Genomic DNA, 5,090 nt, shown 5'->3' on the forward strand with positions numbered 1-5,090 from the left:
GGACATCGGTGCTTGGAAAGCTTGAGACACAGGTAAGAAACCTACTGTTCCCATAGAGCTTGTGTTGCAGGGCTCAGCCCTATATGATTAAGTTGTAGGGCTCGTCCCTATATAACTGTGTTGTAGGGCGTGGCCCTTTGATTGCATTTATATGTGTTTAAATATCTGTTTAGTTATACTATGTGTGTATATAAATAATGAAACAGCGATGGCCAGGAACGACGAGGGCCGGGAACGGCAAGGGGCCGAGAGCAGTGTTTAGCATGCGCAGTGTGAGTTGCCAGGGCAAGATCCCAAGGGATATCCTTACGGTATAGACCGTGTACCTAGGGCCTGGTAAAGCGCCTGGGACAGCATGGCCGTATATGTGTGGCCTGATGAAGGCTTGATTTTATGCTAAGTGTTTGATGTGCATGTATTATCTGCTTGTGAGGGTTTTCTTGCTGGGCTTCGGCTCATGGGTGCTCTATGGTGTAGGTAAGGGCAAGGGGAAAGTCGATCAGCCTTGAGTATGGTGAGCGTGACAAGCGGGGCGTACATGTCTGGTCTGCCTCACTGCCATGTTAAGGGGTGCTTTTGGAGGATGATTGACTAAACTTAAATTTTGTTGTTTAGTCGACTCTGGTTATATTTTGAGTTGTACATATTTCTAAACAATGTTTTTGGGATCCCAAATGTTAAACGTTTTCTAGTTTTTCAATGAAAGGTTTATTCTCAAGTTTATGACTCTGATTATGATTTAATTACACTTTTGTCCTAAAAACCTCGATTAGCGAGTTAATTACACATTTTAAACTCACTCAGTAACGACTCTAAGGCAGTAGGCACTACAAGAAAAAAATGCTTTTAATAAGACCAAAAATGTGTTATCAAAACATACCACAACACTTATTGACGTGTTAAGACCGACTATGTTATCGTAGGTCAGGGTAGTTTACATAACACTTTATCATTGTTATACATATGTGTTATTATACTGTCAACGATAACACACTTTCTGTATTATTTTAATAAATAGATAAGTGTTTAATTATATTATTTATTGTCGATTGTATAACACATTTCAATACTTATAAATTTTTGTTATACTACACTTTAGTATAACACATTTTTTGTGTTATATAATGAAGTTTGCATAAAAAAATTCTTTACTTATAAAAAGTGTTATTGTAATAGATATTATAACACATTTTTTGTATTATTTTAATCTTTAGATAAGTTTAAATTCTCATTATATATTCATTTATATAACACTAATTTATTCTATTAAATTTTTAATTTTTATTTATATAATTAAAATTAGCTTTCTAATATATACTAGCATCATCAAATGAACTTGATTTTCAAATAACAAAAAGTAAAAACATTCAACATTGTATTAACAATCCACAAATTAGTTTAAAACATTCAACACTGTCATCAACAACAAAATGTTCTTTAAGTATTCAAGTGGTCTTAAATATTCAACATATTGAAAAGTTACTACTTTCAGCACAAAATATTATACAGTTGCCCAACACAAAGCCTTCAAAATTAAATATCTTTTTCTATTTCGCTTGTCACATCTGCAAAATAAACAAAGAAATATTTTATTGTTATTATCAAGCATCACAAATTACTTCAAGAAAAATGCTATGGAAATTATTTCCAAGAGAGGATACCACATACAAAATAATGAATTCACAACTACACCAAAGCAAACAAAGAAACCAAACACTAAATTATAAGATATTGGTTCTTTTTTGAGTATGAAAATGTACCTCTTGGAATAACTTTTTTAGAAGGCCATGCAACTGTCAACCAACTGCTTCTTGTATTGTAAGCATCGCATTATTAGGACGAAATAAGTAAGATTCTTGTACAATATCAGCATCAACCCATACTCTCATAAAGTCTGGTCCAAGAGGCTTTCCATGTACAGTTAACTTTGGATCACTAGAATCCCAACGACCTTCAGCAACAATTACATCCCAACAACCTTCAATTGAAAATCTCTAGGGTCTCTTACAATTAATATATTTCATGCCAATAGTAAATTCTTAGTTTCAAGCAGAACTAGTTATTTCACAATAGATGTATGAAGATTCCAGGATATTATAATAAAAAAAATGAGAAGAACAAAAACCTACCCAGCGGGCATCTAGTATGAGGTGACCAAGTCGTCGAACAGAAACACGTGTAAAGGTTTTATAATTTTCAGAGACTTGATGGCCTTCATCTTTTAACTTCTTCAAAATCTTATCAATATTCTCTTTTCCCTGAGAAACCCTTTTTCAGTTTAGTTCCTCAACTATGTGTAGAAAAATAAAAGCCATGCATATAATAATTTTACCTCAACAACCGGAAAATAAACACATTTCATCCGCACATTGGCTTCAATAATAACAAGAATAACAGAAATTTCATTGTTGTAAAAGCAAGTTTTCCTTTTTGACATGATGAATAATTTCTTATAATAAAAAGTATAACAAAAAAATGCTATTTTGAGGTGGGAGTCAGTGCCAAAGACATACAAATACACGCAAATAATGATGAAGTATAAACCCATGAAACAGCAAGCAAGGTGAGGAATTGGTAATGTACATAACACACTTTAATTATAATACTCGACATACTTCATATATGAGAGAAAGTCTAAAACTTCTACCAAATTAATTCTACTTGGATGGAATATATTACACCTAACCTATCATATATGTTCAGACTAAATACCTTTATTCACATATATCTCAGTGAAGCATTCATTCAAACACCTCTCAGGCATTATTTAAAAGCTTAGTAATATATACTTTAAAAAAGCAAGCAAGACCATCAAAAGTAGTCAAACAAAAAAACTTACAAACAAATCGATACAAACATTAATTAACACAAATACGCTCTATATATATAAGTTTAGCCTACATACAAACATCCATTCTAATTCCAAAACTCACAAAATCTGAATAGTTATCACCATTATATCAAACTGATCAGTAACATAATAACCAATAACCAATACATACTAGATAATAACCAATATGAGAATCATTCAAACACTACAATTGTAACATAATAACCGATACATTCATATTTATTTTAAGCGAAATGACACCAAAAATGATGTCCAAAGTTGGTAATAAGAGCCTATATATCTTCCTTTTTGAAACCTTTCTTCTGTGAGAAGGGACAAGAAGAAAACTAACATATATAAAAAAAGAAGTACAAAAGGCTATGCTATATGTGTATTTCAACACGCAATAAGTACATTCATACAAGCATATGTTATAATGAAACCAATCAAACAAACAAACACAATTCAATTATAGGATAATCATAGACAAGTCTACATAAAATCGAACAACATTTTCCCTACACTAGCAACCAACCATCAGCCAATATCAATTCAAACAACACACAAGTTTTCTTCCTTATCTCCGCAACACACAAATTTCTTAGATCCTACTTCACTAAAACACACAAGTTCTCAACCTTCCGTTACACCGCAGCACACAATAACAATCCCAAAACCTACTACACTATGGATGAATATTTAAGATATTCAAACTCCTTTAACATAATATTATAGAGCGCATGATCTAGTGGCTCAAAATGTAACATTTGATACTATTCAACTTAATCCTTTAAGATAGTCTCCTCACTCATTAACTATTTGCTTCTCATTCGTTTCTGGGCTTTCAAGTATCATGTAGTTTGGATATCTCAAGTTATCACCAAGCAAAGAATGCAACGGTCACAGGAAAAAAAGAAAGAAAGAAAGCCCAACAATAAGCATAAACAATGAGACATCATCAGTTGAGGAACAAATGATCTCACGACAACAGGCGAGAGACAGGGAGATACAATGAACAGAGGCTTTTTCCTTGAGGAACAAATGATCTCATAGCAATATCAAGCAAACGAAATGTAGAGACCACTATGCATAACCAAATTAAAAGTAAAAATATAATCAAATCAAAAGTAAAAAAAGATTCAGGACTCACTTCTAAAGGAGAAATTTTGCGAGAGAGTTGACCGGAGCAGAAGGAACGCCGGGCTAGGTCGCGAGAGAGTTGACTGGAGCGATTCAATCAGATCTGGGGGAGATGAAGAGAAATTGAAAAAAGAGATTGAGGGTTTGGGAGAAACTAAAAGAGTGATTGAGGAGAGAGAAAGAAATGATATAAAATGAGCCCAATATGAGTATATGTTTTATTCGGCCGTGATACTCAAAATTGCATTGAAAGCCCAATGTAAATAATTAGTTTAATGATGTAAAAATAGCCCAATGTAAATAATGGTGTAAATTGGTGTAATTATAATACTTTTTTAATAAAGTTATAATTATGTGTTATAAAAAGGGTATTTTGTTGTAGTGAATCATAATCAACATAATATTTCATACAACCCTTACGGCTAAATAAACATGCCATTCTATGAAATATAATTGCATAGCATTACTATACAATTGTGTTATGAATGATATTCAATTTTATTTCAACCTATTAAGCTATAACGAAAATAGGGAAAAAAAAATTCGGTAATTGAGGAATATCACTTAAAAAGGTTTGGAAAAAAATACCATATCAATAGCTAAATTCTACAAATAAATGTTGAAATTTCATACTTAAGAATCTATCAAAGCATAGATTTGATCATATGACAAACATATCTATATGCATTATATTATATGTGAACTTTTGAATAATTGGCCTTCTCCAATAGCCCCACATTTATCTGAAATATTTAATTAATAGTTATTGTTTATTAGGAAGATTAAATATAGATACCTATCAATTAACTTAGTGCATGAGGTAGAAAAGTGAAGTGGAGAAGTTGAAATTGAATTTCTCCATTATTATTTTAGATTCTAATATGTTATTGAAACTATTTTGATTATTTTATTAATTAAACAAATCCTAGATGTCCAAAAAGGATTAGACAAAAGATAGATGTTGGCCAATTCTTAATTCTCATTATCTAATGTAACATTGCTTTATAATATCTTATTTGATTAAATAAATATCTATTAAATTATAGATAAAGATTTCCAGAGAAAATAATTACTATATGAACTAGATATATCATTGAGAATTCTTCTCATAATCAGGCCT

The 5,090-nt window shown here is 31.6% G+C and overlaps 1 long non-coding RNA gene across 1 annotated transcript; it reads right to left on the minus strand.

The window, feature by feature from the left end:
• Positions 1–1,326: 1,326 nt before the first annotated feature.
• Positions 1,327–4,165, minus strand: LOC133805155 (uncharacterized). The gene is made up of 4 exons (XR_009878870.1): positions 3,981–4,165; positions 2,130–2,258; positions 1,761–1,951; positions 1,327–1,565 (listed from the first exon to the last, which is right to left on the minus strand). It is a non-coding gene; the product is annotated as an uncharacterized LOC133805155 (long non-coding RNA).
• Between the last annotated feature and the right edge of the window lie 925 nt (positions 4,166–5,090).

The sequence above is a fragment of the Humulus lupulus genome, chromosome X, assembly GCF_963169125.1.
Source record: "Humulus lupulus chromosome X, drHumLupu1.1, whole genome shotgun sequence".
NCBI lineage: Eukaryota > Viridiplantae > Streptophyta > Magnoliopsida > Rosales > Cannabaceae > Humulus > Humulus lupulus.